This window comes from Mustela nivalis (genome assembly GCF_964662115.1).
Source record: "Mustela nivalis genome assembly, chromosome: 6".
NCBI classification, from domain to species: Eukaryota; Metazoa; Chordata; class Mammalia; order Carnivora; family Mustelidae; genus Mustela; species Mustela nivalis.
Window position 1 is genome coordinate 50,266,243 of NC_139025.1, and position 22,201 is coordinate 50,288,443.

The window sequence follows — 22,201 nt, forward strand, 5'->3', positions numbered from 1 at the left end:
AAAATTGGTACCTGAACACATTGACATGGAGTTATAAAATTTCCAATAAAATGAGATGATCTTAAAAGTACCTGGAGAGAAAAGACAGATCCTTTAAAATAAACAAAAATGAGACTCACAAAAAGTTTCTAAAAATAAAAAGGAATCTAGAAGAGAGTAGAATAAAATCTTCAAAGTACTTAGAGCAAATCCCAATTTTTTTTTTGTCTACACAGAAATGCTCTTTCATTAGGGTAAAACAAGGACATTTCTAGATTTCAAAGTATGGAGAATTTAGTATAAATGCCCTATACCACAGAACATTCTAAAAGAAGTACTTGATCCCTAATCCAAAATGTTCACTCACCACATATTTATTGTCTACTGTGTATTAATTACATGCTGTCCTAGGTCCTGAAAATTCAACTAAAATTCTTCTTAAGACACTTACATTCTCGTGATGCAGCTAAACAAAAACATAAATAAGTAAATAAGTAAAAAATAAATGAATAGATACATACACACATAATATATAATATACTGCATAGTATATAGTATGTTAAAACATAAAATATATATAATACATGTAGTATATATAACTACATGAGGAAATATATATATAATATTTTATATACTGAGAAATACATAATATAAAGAGAAAATATATTTTCTATCATATTGATAGAATTCATAGATTCATATTGATAATGAGAAAAACAGAATATGAGAGGATGCCTGGGTGGCTCAGTGGGTTAAGCCGCTGCCTTCGGCTCAGGTCATGATCTCAAGGTCCTGGGATCGAGTCCTGCATCGGGCTCTCTGCTCAGCAGAGAGGCTGCTACCCTCTCTCTCTCTGCCTGCCTCTCTGTCTACTTGTGATCTCTTTCTGTCAAATAAATAAATAAATAAATAAATATCTAAATTTTTACAAATCAATAAGAGAAGTATTAACTACCTAAAAGAAAAATATTTAAATAACATACAGAGCCCACAGTAAAATACAAACACCGTATGAATAGGTGTGCTCGATTTGACTCCTAATCAGATTTTCTAATTCTTTTAGTTTTGTGATAAGTGTGTATTTTTCACATAATATGAGAAAATATTAATAAAATTTCTATAAAAACACAATTTTTATTTTATTAAGACTTGTAACATAAATCTTGCTGTGCTTGGAATTTTTTTTCATTAAAAGTTGCTATTATATATTACAGTCCCTGGAAGTAGCGGTCTCTATTTTACCCTATGAAAATCCAAATTACTGCTCTCAACTTTATAAATTGAAACCAAGAGTAACACATTTTATATTGCAACACTATACACATAAATACATACAGTCATTTACTGATGATATTTATGCCTATTACTTATGATGCATGTAGAAGTATTGTGCTCTGTTCTATCCTTCCTATCTTATCCTGCTTTATAATTTATAAATGTTGGTCTCAAGGTATTAAGTTGATGCCATCAGACTGTGACCCACAGTTTTAAAAGCACTGTTCCAGCAGGTGCCAAATGAGCATATATTTAGTTTCAATAAATTAACATGAATTTTGCGAGATAGTAAGGATAGTACTTATGACCATTTAATTTGAAAGCCTGATATAGCAAAGTGCTGCTGTGATCAAAAGATTCCAACGAGAGAATCAGTTTAACACTCAAACTTTTGTGCCAATCAGTACATAATTGTTGACTTTGATTGCAGTTCTGTGATGTGGGTACTTTCTAAAAATTGTGTGCATTACTTACCTTTTTGAAAGAAATAAGATGTTTAAGAATAATGCCATTCTGAAGAGAAGGAGAAAAGGTTGTGGCTTCAAGTATATGCATCTTTTGTAAGAAAGGAGGACATTTTCAACATTTTAATGGTCCAAGTAAGTGAATATGTAAAACTTTTTCAGAATCATATCATGGCTTTTCACAGAGTAATCTCTCAATTGCAAGTAAAAGGAGTGTTATTTGCTCTCAATTTGTAAGCGAAAGGATAGCGCCAAACAATTTTTCTCTTTCAAAATAACACAAACTTTCTGCTCCTCTTCCTGTCTTCATAAAGGTATAAGTAATGACTTCTCATTGTACATCTGAACATTACAATTTTCCTTGTACTTTTAACACTGTTACACCATTTTCAAAGGTGTCATGTTTCGAAGTTTATAGCTATTTCCTCTTTGTCATTTCTTATTTTCTGTTATTCCAAGAAATACATTATTCTGAGTATAGATAGGGAATTGTCTCCCTTCCCTCTCAGCTAAAATCTATTTTCAGTTATATATTACCAAAACTACTATGAAAACATTAAGTCATTATTGAATGAATTGGTTTCATATCATTAAAAAAAAAAACCCGAGTATATTCTTAAATTGAGCTTAAAGACTAAAAGGAATTATGCATGAAGCCATAACCTTTTTCATATTCAGATGAAACAAGGAAGGTAATTTGTAAAGGTTATTGTGAGGGGAGGGGGTTATTCTGGGCTTGTGAAAATCAATTTGCTTTATGATTATCATGAAAATAGATTCTTAAATGTCTTCTAAAACTTTTTAACTCCAAAAAGGTCTTTGCTTATATTAAAATCATAATAGTTAAGATTTGGTAACAAAATGTATAGGTTTCATGAAGATACAACTTTTTGAAGCATATGAAATTCAGTATTTTTTTTTAAGATTTTATTTATTTACTTGACAGAGAGAAATCACAAGTAGATGGAGAGGCAGGCAGAGAGAGAGAGAGGGAAGCAGGCTCTCTGCTGAGCAGAGAGCCCGATGCGGGACTCGATCCCAGGACTCTGAGATCATGACCTGAGCCAAAGGCAGCGGCTTAACCCACTGAGCCACCCAGATGCCCCATGAAATTCAGTATTGTTTTAGATTGTTTGCCCTATTTTTTTTACCTTGAAAAATATCAAACCTACAGAAAAGTAATAGTAAAAGTCATTTTAATGACACTCCCCTTACTAGGATTTACCAACTATTAACAGTTGGCGAATTTGCTTTCTCTTTCTCCTTTGCTAAATGTTCAAAAAGTAAATCACTGACATGACGGTACTCACTCCTAAATATTTCATCTAGTCGCCTTTAAGATCAAGGATAGCCTCCTACATAACCACAATCCCATTTTCACACCAAGGAATTTAATTTGGATTCAATAATAGTATAAAAAATGTAATCCATTTTTAAATTATCTAGTAGTACATAAAATTAGCTGCCAGTATTGCTTTAATACAAGATTCCCCTAAGAATTATACATTGTATTTGGTGGCATGTATCTTTCCTCTTTGTCTCTTGACTCTCTTGTCTTTCATAACATTGATACTTGTGAAGAGTCCAGGCCACTTGTATAAAATGCTCTACAATCTACCTTTGTCTTTTTATGATCTCACGATCATACTTAGATTAAATCATTTACAAACAATTTAAACCATATTACAAGGAATGTATACATTCCTTGGCATTATAATGGAAGACATAAGGTCAGTTTTTTATGGCTAATGGGAATGCTAATTGGTTCATCTCACATGATGCTTTCCAACTATATGAATATCTGTTTCCCAGTAACTATTCACACAATGGCTCAGTGTCTGTTTATGGACAGTTGCCTTAATCAATTTTTTACATTCATGTCTGTAAATTGGTGATTTGTTAATTATATTATTTTTCTATATTTACCCATTTACATTCTTCAGTAAAGATTGTTACATTCCCAGCAGTTCTGTGAATGAAGACTGTCCACTTCATGAAGCATTAAATAAAGTTTGTTCGTAGCACCTAATTGTCTTTTTTTACGTTTTTTTTAACAGTCCTTGGTGATGAGCAGGAGGATCAGAAGCTGAGTGCTAGCTACCTGAGACATGATGAGATGCACACTGAATCCTTTGAGCTTCCTGTTCTTCTCATCAGGACCAGAAACAGTGGGTCAGTCACTCTCAGATTTAAGCTCCACTCCATTGTTTTCAGCTCTCTGTTCCAAACAACCCTTATTTTTTTTTTAAATTCTTCTCTTTATATAATATCATTATATTATATATAAATACATATTTTTGGCTTCAAATATTGCTTTCAGAGTATGAAGTCAAATACCAAACTTTCCAGTTTTTAAAAAAGGAACAAAAGGTGGTGAATTTTCTAGAGCCAATAAGGAAAAACTTGAAGCCACTATTAAAGAATGAATCTCATCATATTTTCTAAAACATAACCAACTATGGGCTGTTTAAAACTATATATACATATTTTTTCTTTACTTACAAAACAGAAAGATCAAGCTTGAAGACTATGTATCCAACTGCCATCAGATTTTAAGTGACAATAAAATATTATCTCTATATGTTTTATTTAAAAAAAAAACAAAAACAAAAAAACTAGTTCCCCAAAAGAGTTCAGAGTGTTTTAAAGTTCTCAGAGAAGTTCTGGGATCCTGGAAAGGCCCTGGAATAACTATAGGAGAAGTCGACAGTGAGTGGTAGCCATGAGGAGACTGAAGAGGAAAGAATTCCAATGTCTGCAATGTGTGGTAGCCATCGGGGGCCACTTATAAACCCTCGAGGTAAGTCCACAGCATAAACCATTAGAGGGCTTGCAGAAATAAATTAAGACAAGAAATTCAGAATGTTTGACCAATGTCACAACAAAATCTAAGTAGAATCAAGTTTTACAAGCCATCAGGCCACCCTGATGATAAAGACGATAAAGAAAACATCTCATGACAGGAACAATAGATCTGTTGCTAGTGGAAGCCAAAGACATAAAATTGGTGGGCACAAATCAAGCATTAAAAGGAGTTAGAGCACAAGCCACCTAACCCTGGACTCTTATGTTAGGATGAGTTGATCACCGAATGGGTGAAATTGATACTATCACCTATCGACCTCAAGAAAACTTCCATGCAACAAGGCACATCATAAAACAGCACAAAAATCCCCAACTCAATGACATATTCCTTTTAGGCATTAATTTGAGACCCAAGTCTCAATTAATTAGAGATCCAAGGCCTACCTAAAAAAATGCAATCTTTAAGTTTCAAAGAATTGAGCATTCCTCCTTCCAGCATACCTCTTTATATGTCTAAGAAATATTTTCCTGGAAGCTGTAGATACCTACAAAAATGGTAAAATCTTACTAAGACAATCTAGAATTACCATGGCCATTATGGGAAATATTGCAATTAGCCAAAAATATTTATTAGAGAAGTACAGTTAAAGGAAGTGTTCCCAAATCAAACAAAGATAATGGGATACCTATTTTAATTGCTATGCAGAAGCCTGCAAAAGGGTTCAGGATTCTAAAAGAGCTTCATTAAAAGATTCATTGCAAAGGGCTGATGAAAAGGTAAAGCCACAAAAGTTACCCAAAGCAAAAGATTGTAAGATTGATGTGACCCCTACCGCTCCTCTTTATCCTCCTTTACTTGAGTATTTACAGTTTATTAAAATTCCACTTGAATTGCCTTTCCATTCTGCAGAGACTACAAAACCATAAAATAAGCAGCATCCTGCTACTGGTCCATCATCAAACTCTGGTCCAGAAATTGGAGTCTCATTTGTAATTCTGGAAAAAAGATTGTCCTCAAAATTTTTATACAAATCTTTCCACACTGACTTGAATGCCCCCATATCTCAAAGGAGGCCCCCCAATATGGCCTCCCCCTAGGGCTGATGAGATGCTGAGGGATTCTCTGGTAAACTGCCATGAACTACTCCCTTAAACAGCCGAGGGGAAACTAAAATTAAAATTAATGGAAAACCCTGCCAAATTCCTGAAGATACTGGAGCTACCCACTCTGCCTTAAACCTCACTCTCTCTGGAGCCTATGGATTCGATCCGGGGAAAACTGGCGGAAACCTGTGAAGGGTAGCAGTTCTTACCAGAGTCAGGCTTCTTGGATCTTGGTTGTGACCGGTAGAGAAAGGAAGGTAAAATGTCATGTAGTTACTTATCGGTTTTCTGCCGTTTTCTCTCCCACAGACGGCGATGCCTTCTTGTTTTGCATCCTGAAATCGTGGCTTGGCTTTCTGTCAGGAGCATGTAGCTTGTTGATTCTCTTGTATGCAGGCAGCTCAACTGTCAGGTTCATGTACAAAATGTGTCTGGACAGAAACGTGAGCTGCACCCCATTTGTGGCTAGGGTCTGTCAAATGACAAAACGAACACCACTTACTAATGAGTTCCCTTTATTCAAGGGATTGGGGGAGTGTGGCACTTCACAGGCAGCAGAAAACTGTTCCTGAGAGACTTTGCGTCAGTGAGTTTTACAGAACCTTAGAAAAGGCAACAGGAAAAAGGGCGTGATTGCCTAGGAGGTCGGGGATTTCCATTTAAGACTAAGCAGGCCCTATTCCCTAGATTAAGCAAAATCAGCTAAACCTGAGTTATAGGGTTGTGATGAATGTGTTAGGACTCCTTGGCAGGTGTTTCCTGTAAATGCAGGCTGACTTAGGTTTAGGTTTGTGGTGTAGGGCTGGGCCACTGGGGTGGCCTCCATTTTGTGGATCATGATAAACAAATTAGCTTTATCAGGTCCTGCTGACTGTTGCTAGCTCTCAGGGGAATTGTCTAAGACTTTCTTTTGGTTCTTTTTCGGAGTAGCTCTGGATCTTTGCAGGGTATTATCTTTTGCTCCCTTTTGAGGGGATGTTTCCTGCATCCAAGGGGTCATTCAAAACTGCCAGGAATATTTATTGTTTGTCCCAGATGAAACCCAACAAGATATTTGAGAGGATTTTTTTTCAAGATTTTATTTATTTATTTGACAGAGGGGGAGAGATCACAAGTAGGCAAAGAGGCAGGCAGAGAGGGAGGGGGAAGCAGGCCCTCTGCTAAGCAGAGACCCCGATGTGGGGCTCAATCCCAGGACCCTGAGACCATGACCTGAGCCCAAGGCAGAGGCTTCAACCACTAAGCCACCCAGGTGCCCCTTGAGGGGATTTTTTAAGGAGCCCTACGGTTAAAAGTTGACCAAATTGGAAGCTGGTATTTAGACCCTTATAGAATTTTATTTATTTTTTTCTTTTTTAGGTCTTCTCTCCTCAGAGGAATGAAACAACATACCCAGAGGGAAAGAAAAACATTCCAAAGACAAACATATCTAAATCTAAAACACATAAATCTTTTGATTTCTATCATAGTTGAAGATCTTCTTCCTAATATAAAAGAAGCAAATTGAAGATAATATAGTAGGATGACTGGCTCAGTCCCTTCATAGCATTCAGGTTGTAACCCAATTTTTCAAGGAATTAAAAACTGTCCTCCAAACTGAGCCTTCACAAGAACAGAAAAAGCCAACATAATCCTTTTTATCAATTCCAGAATCTTCTCTCTTCACTTCAAAAGGTTAATAGGTGTTGTAAAAATTTTGGATTTAGGAAATAATAGACGTTGGAGGAGCTTATAGTCTCTGTGCCTTTGAGATGTGAATGTTCTACTTAGTCTTCTCTAGAAACTGAGAGCCATCTCTTCAAAATGCAAATTTCAGGGAGGTAATTCCTGTCAGAAGGAAGCAAAGGGAGGAAAAGCCTATTTGGAAACTAGGTGAATGAAAAATCTTAAAAGTCATCTCCACAAATACTGGTAAAAAGTTTAAGTCATCTTAATAGGTAAACTTAACTTATTCCATCTGCCAGAAATTACCAACTGCCAGAAACGACCCACTACCCACTGAATAGATATAAAAAATAAACATGCAAAATGCTAAACAAAGCTTGCTCCATGGCTGAGTCAATGTATCCAATTACTTTGAGTGATATGCTATTTCCCTCAATTTTCTCTGCTATGCATTTGATTCTACTACATCTGTACAGTTTTTTTTTTCCCAGTAGATACCATAACTTCCTAAAACACTCATATATACCCAGAATATCTTTATTACATATTTTACTGTCAAGTAAAAATTTCCCATCTTATCAAAATTCCTAACCCCCCTCCCTCTGTATGGTAATGACAATGCTTAATCATTCTAAAAACTCTAAATACACCTTGTAAAAGGGTGTATTTTGATGATATTAAAAATCTTTCTTGTTGGTATCATTTAATTATCATATTGGCCACTTTGTTTACAGTCAATCAAAAGTATATATATCCAGGTTAATACTATTAATTCTTTAGTGATTTGATACTGTAACTCACTATAGTACATGTACACATTTAAATATATATATATAACTACTGTGAAAACTGAATCTCTTGACATGAAAAAGTCTACTTTAATGTTAGCTAAAAAGTGTCCTATTTTATTATTTATTATTATTATTATTATTATTATTATTCAGTACCAGATCATTATGGTACTAGTATAGAACTCTCTGGAAGACCAATTATCATGGTCATTTAAGATAGACATGGTTATTGCACTGTGGAAAGCAGAAGGCTAGCTGAAGACAAAGTATCTGACACCCTGCAGCCCTCCCTCTATCCCCAGCTCCTGGGTGGGATATGTGTGATATTCTTCCAGGAAGCTCCCAACTGTCTTAATGTTACTGCTTTACTAGAGGGAAAAACAACCTTACTTTGACAATGGCAAGTCCTCTGGTATCTTGTAGGTTCTCTTTAGCATGTGAAAGTTCTTTTGAAAACCTACCTTATTCCCTACCCCCAACTCCCAAATACATAATCAGCCACTCCTCACAATCCCCCTGCAGCAGCTCTTTCCACCCACAGGCCCTGTCCCTGTGCTTAAATAAAACCACCTTTAATAAAACCATCTGAAGAATTCTTTCATGGCTATCCGCTCTGGACCCCCCCCCTACCATATCTCACCTATATTCCAAAACCACATCAAAATGATAAGAGATGATTGAGAATCTTTAGGAAAAGCATTCCAAGAGATAAGGGAGAAAACTTATACAAGGCAATCTAAGCAATTTTATACTGACTCTACTGTTAATATCCAAGATAAATAAAAGAAACAAAAATCTGGTCTGCAAATAGCTCTTAAAGACCTGTTCAATAGCCAAACATCAATTTAGCTTTGAAATGGTGTCTTTCCCCACTTATTCCTGAAAATGAAGAGATGACAGGAATTGATTGTAGTGCCTAATATCAGCAAGTTAACACCATATTTTCTAAAAATATTTAAAAGCTGCAATTTTGCCTCTCATCCTTGATCTTTTTTTTTTTAAAGATTTTATTTATTTATTTGACAGAGAGAAATCACAAGTAGATGGAGAGGCAGGCAGAGAGAGAGAGAGAGAGGGAAGCAGGCTCCCTGCCAAGCAGAGAGCCTGATGCGGGACTCGATCCCAGGACCCTGAGATCATGACCTGAGCCGAAGGCAGCGGCTTAACCCACTGAGCCACCCAGGCACCCTCATCCTTGATCTTTACAGCACCTGGCAGCAACAGGAATCACATTCTTAAAATAATACCTACCTCCTTAAGCAAGCCAAGCAATGTTATAAATATCCATTTTAAGCTTTCTTGCAAACTAACCAATGGGACAAGAAAAGAAAAAAAAAAAAAAATCACTTTGAGCTCCAAACAAAAATACCAGACCCAAATGTGAAATGCATGGTGGGGTATGTGTGAATGAGATGTTTTGCTTGAATGGATTTGCCCAAAAGCTAAACATCATTGACCAATGTGAAACTACTACACCTTTGTTAAATTCTTTGTAACTCATATCTATATAATTAAAATGTCAACAAAAAGCTCTTATAAAACTCTCTTCATCATATGTCAAAGTATGCAAATGATATTTTATTTTTAAAAAATTAAGTTACATGGTGATGGATAATAAGGAAGGCATGGATTACATGTAGCACTGAGTGTTATACACAAACAATGAATCATGAAACACTACATCAAAAACTAATGATGTACTACTGTATGGTGACTAACGTAACATAGTAAAAAAAATAAAAATAAATAAATTAAAAATTAAGTTTATTTTCAAAATGGGCATTTTTGGCTTCCTATTTACCAAATCAGGTATTATAAGTCATTTGGAAACTACAAAAAAACCATAAAGACAAAAATATAATTCAAAAGTTATCTCTGGATATCAATCATTTCACAAAGTATTAACATACTATTAATACACAATGGGATATCAAACAGTAACCTGATATTTTTTCTTAAAATAAAATGCAAGTTTTTTCCATGTTATTAGGTCCAGGAAGCTGTTATTCCAGCATGTTCTACTGTAATATTTGTAAATTGTCCTCTATTTTAGGACTTCAAGTTTTTCCTCTAATATTTGCTATAATAAACAATGCCCCTACAGATGTTTAAAATTATTTTTCCAAACAAAATATGTTATGTGATTTTAAACCAGGAATGATAATGCTATAGTTTAAATCCTCAATATTTTTTCATTATTTTGCTTAAAATGTTATATTAAAATATCATTCTATAACTTATATTTTATCAGTTTATCAACACATTGATCCTGGATTTTTTTAAAAAATGTATTTCAATCCCATATTATTTGGTACATGCAAATTCAAAAATGCTCTCTTTGCTTTGTAGATAGATGCATTCTTACCAATATAAAATAACACCTTTTCCCATCACTGCTTTGAATCTGAATTCCTTTTATATAAGAACAATATGACCATTTCTTCTTTCTTTTTGTTTACTTGTTGCCATTATATGTTTTATCCCTCCTTTATTGCTAGCCCTTTATTACATTTTGTTTAATGAGTATTCTTTAAAATAAATGTATTTAATCCATATTTATTCATTTTTATTACATGGATGGACCTACCTGATGTACAATCTTTTTTTTTTTTTTTCTTAAGAAACTCTTGATCATTGTTATTGACTATGTCCAGAAACAAATTTGGCTCCAAATAGAAGAAAAGTGAGAGACAAAATTTTTTTTTTTTTTTTTTTTTTACAGCTCTAACATCTCCATTCTGACCTGTGCTCTTTCCATATATGATTAAGTCTACTCATGTGACCTGGATTGGGAAGAAATAGTATTAAGAAAACTCTGACGGCTATTTCCAACAATCATACTGTCTCAGAAATATATATATGTGTATATATATATATATATATATATATGATCTTAGAACTGTTCAATACACCATAACTATTCATAGATGAACAGTATTTCTCCTCAAGCCAATAAGAATGTGCCAATTTTAAAGTTAACATGTTTGGAGATTTAGAATTATAAAAGTAGCAAGAGTTCAGGAAAAAGAAAACATATAACTAAATGACATGGTAAAATTAGATATTAACAACCATTAGACAATCATTTCTGCAACAGCTTCCTTAGTTTCTCATGTGCTGTATAATGAGATGATCTTGTAGTCCTCCTTATATAAGAAAAATGATGCAATCCTTTTATATATAACAGCTACTTTCTCTCCTTATTAGTACTCTACATGTTTAGAAATATATTCACAATCAGAGGTAACTGGCTAGAGATATATTCACAATTAAACTGCTTGTAAGAATCAGTCAGTAGATTCTTCAACTACCCAATAACAAGAGCAGGAGATGAAATACACTTGTTCTCGGCCATTTAAAAAAAAAAAAAATTAACTCATTGCTCACCTGAAAATTATAGTCATGTTTTCTGAGATCCAGTGCATTACTAAATGGAGCTTAATTTGCTTTGACTTAAAAAAAAAATACAGAAAATAATGAAACTTGCTCACTAGAATAAATAAAATATCTCAAGTTCTAGTACTACCTGAAGAATAAGATAAAGACACCGACATTTAAATTAAAGTCAGGAGCTCCTGGATGGTTCAGTCAGTTAAACATCCAACTCTTGATTTTGACTCCGATCATGATCTCAGGGTCACAAGATAGAGCCCTGGTTTGGGCTCCACACTCAGTATGGAGTCTGCTTTAGATTCTCTTTCTCTCTCTCTCTCTGCCCCTGCCTAAAATAAAATAAATTAAGGCTAGAAAATCTAATAAAGACTATCATTGACTCACAAAAGTCTATAATCATAATATATTTGCATTTTAAAGCAACATGTTGGGTAAAGGTAAAAAATGAAATGTAAAATTAATGCCACAAAAAGATGAAGCTTATTTCAGAGTACAGATTTTTTTAATTAAAAAAAATGAATTAAAATATCAGCTTTGAATTTTTTTGCTATGTGACACTGGATGAATTACCATTTTTTCTCACTTATAAGAGGGTATGTTAAAAGTAATTAGAAAATAATGGTCTTGTTAAATGAAATAATGTGATTGGCAAGCACATAGTTAAGTCCTCAAGGACTATCACATGTAAATTTTTTTTTCTTTTAAACCAAAACAAAATAAGATTTCTTGAAATGGTGAGTTCCTCTGGTGAATTTGAAACATTTTCATTTTCAGTTATGTTTTGATATGAAGCACTTTAGGATATATTTATTTTCATTATTTTCATACTAGCTTAAAAAATTAGATATATAATCATTTATTTAAACAGAATTAAGTGTGATGGTTTAAAAATATTATTTTTAAAGATGGAATTTCATGGTTCTCATGTTTAAAACAAAATATAAGAATTAACTGTGATCCCCCTTATTTGTCTTTTGCCTCTTATTTTTAAAGTAACTGTAATTTATCCTACATAAAATAAAATCAATTGCTGTACTACATAGCTAATTTTGTTTACTTTTGGCACCATATTGCACTTTAAGAACATTTCCAGAGAATCACAATGACAAAATTTTGCTTTTCTAATTAAAAGAAAAGGCACTGTAAGCTGTTTTATTAGAAATATGGGTGTTACTATTAAAAGCAGATAATGATTTAGAAAAGTGAGCTTAGTATAGGCTGAACTTTAGTGCAGAGTATGCAAAATAAAACAGTGCACACTAATCAATTAAAACGGGGCAGATTATTTTATGGTCACTAAATATTTTTACATAGATAATGTAGGGTAGTGTTTTACTTGTGTTACATATTCTAAAAGCCCACATCTCAAAATTGGAGACTTCTGTTTTACCAAAAATGGAAATGATATCATGTAATAAAAAGATAACTAAATGTTTGCACATATGCCCAAGAGGTTGGGAGGTGGAAAGAAGAATGTACATGTAAATATACATTCATAATAGTAGAGATGAGAAATTACTGTGGCATTATTTTTTAAAAGAATGAACAGCAAACAACTGAAATTAGCAATATAATAGGTTGGGTAGGTTATGATACATTTACACTAAGAATTATTATGCAGTCAATAAATGCATATTATATATTTTTTTACATATATATTATTATTAAGAGGGGGGAAACAAAATGTGGAATCATTTGTACTATACATTGGTATTTTTAATATCCATTTAAAATGTTAGCATCCTTTCAGGATCTGACTAAGCAGTTTTGAGGGTCACTTGGTAAGTCAGACATGTATACTCCCTGCAAGAATAAGTGTTTCTATTTTAGGCTGCAGCAATTATTACAGTAAAGTCATATATAAATACTTGATTTCCTTCTGGAGCATAAGGATATATAAGAAACCATTAATAGTGGGAAGTTGGAAGCAAGATTGTAATTTTATTGTTATTAGTACTTGAATTTTTAAAACTTGTTTAACTATTAGTAGATAATTTATTTTTTAAATAATAGACTTTATGAAAATAATACTTACGTGCATCATTAATTCATATGCTTTAGTCTCTGCTAGAGAAATATTTTAATATAAGCTTGAATGTATCCAGCTTTTTTTAAAAGGCTAATATCAATCAAGAATTAAAAGTTTCTCTTTTAGCAACTTTGAAATATATAATGCAGTATTACTAGCCACCATTCTGTACAATTCCCAATATCAAATCCTTATATTTTATACCTGAAGCTAATATGTTGCATGCCAATTACATCTGAATAAAAAATTAAAATTACAATATTTTTCTAAATTATCCTTTGTTATATAAACATAAGTTAATTTTTCCTTCTTATAATTATTTTAATCAAAAAAGAGGCAAATATAAGGAAATTATGTAGTTCTATAAATTCACAGCTGAACTTTTCAAAAGAAGTCACTTGCCTGGCTTAGTATTATCTCCATCAAAGAAACCATAACCAGATTTAAAGACAGCTTAATGATATCATGATAGATTTCAAAATACTCTCTAGGACTAATATAATTCTGCAATAGGTGTGAAAACATGCTAACACAAAAGGATTTATTTCTAACATTTTGTTGTTACATAAGTCAGTGTCAGGTCAACAGGCTTTGGTGTGGTGAAGCCCAGACTAACAGATTTACATCAGCTTTTTGTAGGATGTTCAAAAGTGGTTTTCATTCCTACTGAAAAAAGACAAAAAAAATTTTATTTTTAATACACACATATATTGTTGTACAGGCCTAGACCAAATTGCTCTAAATAAATAGAAATATCTAAACTAATCAAAAAGTTGCTACAATATGAACAAAATTTTTTATTTATTTTTCTTATAAACATATAATCTACTATATGTTTCAGAGGTACAGGATTGTGATTTATCAGTCTTACACAATACACAGAGCTCCAGAGCAAATACCTTTCCCAATGACCATCACCCAGCCACCCCATCCCAGCAGCCCTGATGCTTCAGCTACCCTTAAGTTTGTTTCCTGAGACTAAGAGTCTCTTATGGTTTGTCTCCCTCTCTGGTTTCATTTTGTTTCATTTTTTCCTCTCTTCTTCTATGATTCTCTGTCTTGTTTCTCAAATCCACCTATCAGTGAGATCATATGATAACTAGCTTTCTCTAATTGACTAATTTCACTTAGCATAATACCTTCTAGTTCCACGCACATTTTTACAAATAGCAAGATTTCAATTTTTCATGGCTGCATAATATTCCATCATGTTTATGCACGCGTGTGTAAGTGTATCACATCTTTATCCATTCACCAACTCAGATATTGTTGGATAGCTTAGTTCTTTTCATAGTTTGGCTATTGTGGATATTGCTGCTATAAAAATTGGAGTTACAGACCTGTACCCCTGGGGATAAACATATATGTTTATAAAAAATAAAAATAAATAAAATAAAAAAATAAAGACAAAAAAAAAAAATTGGAGTTGGTATCCCTTAGGATCACTACATTTGTATCTTTGGTATATACCCAGAAGTGCAACTGCTCAGTCATAGGGTAGCTCTATTTTCAACTTTTTGAGAAACCTCCAAACTTCCAAAGTGGCTGTACCATCATGCATTCCCACCAACAGTGCAGGACGGTTCCCCTTTCTCTGCAGCCTCATGAATATCTTTGGTTTCCTGACTTGTTAATTTTAGCCATTTTGACTAAGCCATTGTGGTTTGATTTGTATCGTCCTTATGCTGAGTGGTACTGAGCATTTTTTTTTAAACATCAAAATAATATGTTTTGACATAATTAGACATCAAGGAAATGCAATTAAAATGACACTGAGATATAACTACACACTTATCAGAATGGCTAAAATAAAATATAATGACAAGACCAAAAGAAAAAAATATACCATTTGATGCATTTTATCATGTGTCTGTTAGCCATTTGTATGTCTTCTTTAGAGAAATGTCTGTTCATGTCTTCTGCCTGTTTCTTGTTTGGACTATTTGTTCTTTGGGTTTTGAGTTTCATAAGTTTTTTATAGATTTTTGATACTAGTGCTTTATCTGACATGTCATTTGCAAATATCTTCTCCCATTCTGTCTGTTGCCTTTGATATTGTTGTCTGTTTCCTTTGCTGTGCAAAAGATTTTTATCTTGATGAAGTCAAAACAGTTCTAGACAATAGGGTCCAACAGTACATCAAAAGGATTATCCACCAAGACTAAGTGGGATTTATTCCTGTGCTACAATGTTGGTTCAAAATCTGCAAATCAATTAATTTGATACACTACATTAATATAAGAAAGGACAAGAACCATATGATATTCTCAATAGATGCAGAAAAAGCATTTGACAAAGTAGAGCATTCTTTCTTCGTTATAACTCTTCACAGTGTAGGGATAGAGGGCACATACCTCAATACCATAAAGGTCACATACAAAAATCCCGCAACAAATATCCTCAAGGGCAAAAACTGACAACTTTTCTTCTAAAGTCAAGAATACGAAGGATGTCACTATCATCACTGCTGTTCAACATGGTACTAGAAGTCCTAGCCTCAGCAATGAGACAACAAATAGAAAAAAAGGCATCTGAATCGGCAAAGAAGACAAACTCTCACTCTTTGCAGATGATATGCTACTTTATGTGGAAAACCCAAAAGATTTCACCCCAAAACCACTAGAAATCATACAGGAATTCAGTGAAGTGTCAGGATATACAATAAATGCACAGAAATCATTTGCATTCCTACACACCAACAACAAGACAGAAGAAAGAGAAACTAAGGAGTTGATCCGATTTATAACTGCATGCAAAACGTAAAATACCCTCAATAAACCTAACCAAAGAGGCAAAGAATTTGTACTCAGAAAATTATAGAGTACTAATGAAAGAAATTGAGGAAGGCACAACAAAATTGAAAAACATTCCATGCTCAAGAATTGGAAGAACAAATATTGTTAAAATGTCTATGCTACCTAGTCCAATCCACACATTCAATGCAATCCCTATCAAAATACCAACAACTTTTTTCACAGAAATGGAACAAATAATCCTAAAATTTCTATGAAACCAAAAAAAGACCCCAAATAGCCAGAGGAATGTTGACAAAGAAAACAAACTTACTGACATCACAATTCCAGACTTTAAGCTCTATTACAAAGCTGTCATCATCAAGACAGTACAGTACTGGCACAAAAACAGACACATAGATCAATGGACAGAGAACTCAGAAATGGACCCTCAATTCTATGGTCAACTAATCTTTGACAAAGCAGGAAAGAATATCCAATTGTGGGGGGGGAGTCTCTTCAACAAAAAGTATTAAGAAAATTGGAGAGCCACATGCAAAAGAATGAAACTGAACCATTTCCTTACACCCAATACAAAAATAGACTCAAAATGGATGAATGACCTAAATGTAAGACAGGTATCCATCGAAATCCTTGAGGAGAACACAGGCAGCAACCTTGCTGACCTCAGCCACAGCAACTTCTTTCTAGACACATTGCCAAAGACAAAAATGAGCAGAAATTTAATATACATTAAAATGATTCCTAGAAACTCACTTAAATGCAAGCATATGCATTTTATAGAAACATGCATATTCATAGAGACATACATGTTATAGAATGAACAAGGTAATAGAATTATTATGAGAAATTAAAGTATGGAGATACAGTAAGTGAATTTATTTGTTTGCAAATTCAGTACCTGCTATGTACAAGGCACCAGATGAAGCTGTGGGGATCATGTAGATGCTGTGAAAGGACAGATCCCTGGGAGCAATTGCCTATCAGCTAAGACTATATGTTATCAAATTCTTATACTGAATACAGATGTGTGTGTGTGTGGGGGGGGGGAACAGGTAAATAACTATCATGGACAAAGCCTCAAAAATGTAGTTTAACTTTTTAAAGTATTTTTTTAAAAGTTTTTATTTATTTATTTGACAGAGAGAGAGATCACAAGTAGGCAGAGGTAGATGGGGGGGGGGGGGGAGCAGGCTCCCGCTCTCTGCTCAAGCAATGTGGGGCTTGATCCCAGGACCCTGAGATCATGACCTGAGCTGAAGGCAGAGGCTTAACCCACTGAACGACCCAGGCGCCCCTGTAGTTTCTTAGTTTAAAATCCATCTCCACAATAACAGAATTGGATTTTACTCATTGTCAATAATTGTAAAGGGTCTGAAATTCTACCCTGCTTCCACACTACAAGTTGGCCAGCCATAGTTGTATGGATATTGGCAGAGGTCATAAGTTTTCTGGATCAGAAATAGAGGACTTGGGCGCCTGGGTGGCTCAGTGGGTTAAGCCGCTGCCTTCGGCTCAGGTCATGATCTCAGGGTCCTGGGATCGAGTCCCGCATCGGGCTCTCTGCTCAGCAGGGAGCCTGCTTCCTCCTCTCTCTCTCTGCCTGCCTCTCTGCCTACTTGTAATCTCTCCGTGTCAAATAAATAAATAAATCTTTAAAAAAAAAAAAAAAAAAAAAGAAATAGAGGACTTTATTACTCATAGCACAGCAAGCAATTTGAGCATTATGTGAATGTTGGTTCTCTTTGCCCCTCATATACCACAAAGTTGATGGAGAGGAAGGCTCAGGTGGGTGCTGCACATACAGTGCGTTTACACAGAAGCCAGGGAAACTTAAACTTAGGAAACCTCAATAATTTAGAGGGAACCACTAACAAATCTGTTCAGTTTTTGCCTCAGAGGAAAGACATTATCTTTACTATCTTGGACAGCAAACAATTCTGAATTGATAGTTGCCAAGAGGAGGCACTATCTCTATCTTCCAATGCAGTTTGCTGTATAAACATCCATGAGAAAATAATTCAGGACAGAAGCTCACACTGCCTCTGTTTGGAAAATGTGCAGGTGAGAGGCCCTTGGAGAATTGTCTCTTGGATAATCTTCTGACAGCTATAGAAATGTTGGCCTTTTGAAAGAAGTTTTAAATTATTTCAGAATTAAAATGATTTCCTCTAGACTTTCTCAATATTAGATTTATCTGACACTTAATGACTTAGATGATTCTTGATTATCTATACAAAGGAATTGTTTTGATTGGATTTTTGACTTTAGTAAATGTCATTTCTCAAGAATCTATTGAATTGATGATCCACTAAACAGAATATTATCAGCCTCCTCTCAATAAAGATCCAATTCTTAGGGCAATTCTAATAAGTTTACCTTGAGAATTTTTTGTAATGGCACGTAATTTGTACAAGTATTGGATAGCTTTTGCTGTAAAGTATGGAGTTATAATAAATAATAATTTCATAGAATTTTATTTATACCATTCCAATATTTATTCTATCAAGGGAAACAAAAAGCAGAAATACATTCTAAAATATATGAAAATATTTAGAAGTTTTATCTTTTAAACTTTGCCAATCCCTCGGTAGTAGTATATTGAAGTATGTGAACCCAGACCATAAATGTCTACCTTTACATATGTTTGTGATTTTACCCATGTTATAAATGAGGCTAAAATATATTACAATATTTAAACAAAATAGAGAAATCAGCTTTATCTTCAGTAAATACTGAATTTGAAAATGTTAGAGTCTATTTTTTTCCTACTTTCTCTTTGATTTTACTCTCCAGGAAAATGAACATGATAACCTTTTAAAATTAATAGCAAGTATTTGGCTCTTTTTATAAATCTTATATCCTTCTTTCTTCTTCCAACCCTCATTCTCTCATGATAACTGCTCATATTTACATAAACTGGTTGCCAAAATATTCTTTTTTTCACCTAATAAAACTTTGTACTTCCTCAAGAAAATTGGTAGAATAATAATACTGTGGCTTAAAAGGAAGTTCACAGCAGACAAAATAAGAATAAGATCTAAAAATGAAGAAGTTCCTTTTTGTATAAAGGTAATCAGGTGAGGATCTTGGGGGAGGTGGTCAATAAATTTCCAATGGAGTATTCCAAAAAATAGACAAGAAGTAGTATATACTATATGATTTGTGAGGATCTCCTGCTTAAATTTAGATAAACATGGTTCATTTTAAAATGTTATATAACGATGATGTTTAAAATACTGTTTCTCTTTTTTGGGGAACCTGGGTGGCTCAATTGATTAAGCACCTGACTCTTGATTTCAGCTCAGATCTTGATGTCAGGATTGTGAGATCCAACTCTGCACTGGGCATGGAGCCTGCTTAAGATTCTTTCTCTCCCTCTGCCTCTGCCTCTGCCCCTACACCACTCGCCACTCTCTCTCTTTCTCTCAAAAAATAAAATAAAATATGGTTTCCCTTTTTGTATATTTAGAAAAAAGTGCTTTGCCTTTCTGAAAATCATGCAGATTAGTGATGGCAGCCAAACTATGCAAAAGAAGGAAGCTACAGTAAACTGAGTATAGTCACAGACTTTGTTCCTGAAGTAACTTGTCATCCATATGTAGTTCACTTTTTCCATTTCCTTTTTTTCCCCCTATTTTATTTATTTGACAAAGAGAGACACAATAAGAGAGGGAACACAAGAAGCGGGAGTAGGAGAGGGAGATGAAGGCTTCCTGCCAAGCAGAGCTTGAACCAAGGACCCTAGGGTCATGGCTAGAGCTAAAGACAAACACATAATGACTGAGCCATCCAGGCACCCTTAGTTCACTTTTTCTATAGTCTTTTATTGGTCTAACCATCTTTAGGCTCTTCTAGTCTTTTCCACTGTTTCTTTAGACTTGGGAATCAACTGCGGGGCTCTCTGAGTTATCAATTATGTCCACTCTAATTTCTGGACTTCATCTAAGCATTTTAAAGTGGCTCAACAACTCCTTGCTTGAATTTCAATGACTTCCCCAGAAATGTCCTTATCTTTGAGATTTCCTTAGAGAAACAGAAGAGCCTTCAAGGTCTGCTATATGGCTCTGAGAGACTGATACCATTTAGAACCATATAGTCACAGAAAATGATAACCTTAATGTTAAACTTCTCTTTATCTATAAGAAGAAGTGAAATGGAATGAAATGAATTACAGGCTTTGGTTGTACATGGAATTCAAGGACAGTTTGGCTATTAAAATAAATATGTTTGGATTATTAAGTTATTTAAGTGATGAACCTGCAATTTTAAGCTCTGAAAAGTAACAAAAAGCAGTCGTAGCCAATAACTCATAAAAAAATAGGTTTTAATTTTATTTAAACATTTATTTATTTATTTATTTATTTGAGAGAGAGAGAGAACTCTTTTTTTTTTTTAAGATTTTATTTATTTATTAGACAGACAGAATCACAAGTAGTCAGAGAGGCAGACAGAGAGAGAGGAGGAAGCAGGCTCCCCAAGGAGCAGAGAGCCCAATGCGGGGCTCGATTCCAGGACCCTGAGATCATGACCTGAGCCAAAGGCAGAGGCTTTAACCCACTGAGTCACGCAGGTGCCTTGTGCAGGAATTGGGGGAGGAGCAGAGGGAGAGAATCCTTAAGCAAATTCCTTTCTGAGCAGAAGCCCAAGAGGGATGCAGTCTCACCACCCGTGAGATCGTGTCCTAAGCCAAAATCAAGAGTCTGAGCCTTAAATAACTGAGCCACACAGGCACCCTGATTATAATTTTTATAGTTAAAAGTCTTGGGGCACCTTAGTGGCTTAGTTGGTTAAATGTCCAACTCTTGGTTTTGGCTCAGGTCATGATCTCATGAGTCCTGAGATGGAGTCACCCTCCACTGGGCTCAAGCAGGGAGTCTGCTTAAATATACTCTCCCTCTGCCCCCCTCCCCACTCATGCACTCTTGCCCTCTTTAAAAAAAAAAAAAAAAAGTCTTTTTGTGGTAAAATTTTAATGTTTATAAGTCATCAGAGAAGTAGATTTGAAATGTAGGGCATTTCAGTAGCAGAAGAGAGCATAGGCAAATAGACTAATTTGCAAGGTGAAAATAGAAAATAGTCCTATTTTGTACATAAACTTCACATCAAAATGGCATAGTCATTAATACTCATAGATAACTCAAAGTAAATTTTCTTTTTCTTATTTTTATTCCTTTCTTTCTTTCTCCCTTCCTGCTTCCCTTCCTTCCTTCTGTTATAAACTTGAACGAGGTTCTTAAAATTTAGGAGATGGCACATGGGAAGAGTTTTCTTAGAAGCACCTCAATGTGACTGTGGGAAGCTACATACGAACTTTCTATATTTTTATTTAACAAATTCAAATGCAATCTATCTGAAGCAACATTCTTTTTCAACTTTTCTAAAATGTTTATGTATCTTGCCAGATTTGAGTATTACAAGGTAAGGTTCACAGGTCATTTCTTGATTCCTAATACAATAATATGCAGGTAAATATATTAGGAAATAAGCCACTAAAAACCTAGAAGAATGCATAAAAAGAATAATGTGGAGGGGCCCCTGGGTAGCTCAGTCAGTTAAGTGTCTGGCTTTTGATTTCAGCTCAGGTCATAAACCCGGCATCATGAAAGTGAGCCTCGTGTCAGACTCCACCCTCAGCAACAAGTCCTCTCCCTCTGCTCCCCCCAGCTCTCTCTCCTTCTTGCTCAAATAAATAAAAAAATAAATAAAATCTTACAAAAAAAAAGAAAGAACGTGGAAAAACATGATGAGCAGGAAAGTGTTCCTTGATATATTTCTTCATCCAAATAATCTGAATTTTTCTTTTGAGCTTCTCATATTTTATGATCACATAATTTAAATGGATTATTATGTGTTTATGGAGTGTTTGCAGTTTAGTTACCATGTATGGTAGCAAAATAAACAAGGTAAACCAACTAACTACAAGAACCTTGAGATCAGCCA

The 22,201-nt window shown here is 34.3% G+C and overlaps 1 long non-coding RNA gene across 1 annotated transcript in view; it reads right to left on the reverse strand.

Moving 5' to 3' along the window:
* Positions 1-22,201, reverse strand: part of LOC309867019 — a 204,123-nt gene that overhangs the window by 165,955 nt on the left and 15,967 nt on the right. Inside the window, exons 2-3 of the long non-coding RNA XR_014312929.1 lie at positions 5,837-6,099; positions 12-71 (exon numbers count right to left, since the gene is read on the reverse strand). This is a non-coding gene — a long non-coding RNA (uncharacterized lncRNA). The remainder of the gene's footprint in view (positions 1-11; positions 72-5,836; positions 6,100-22,201) is intronic.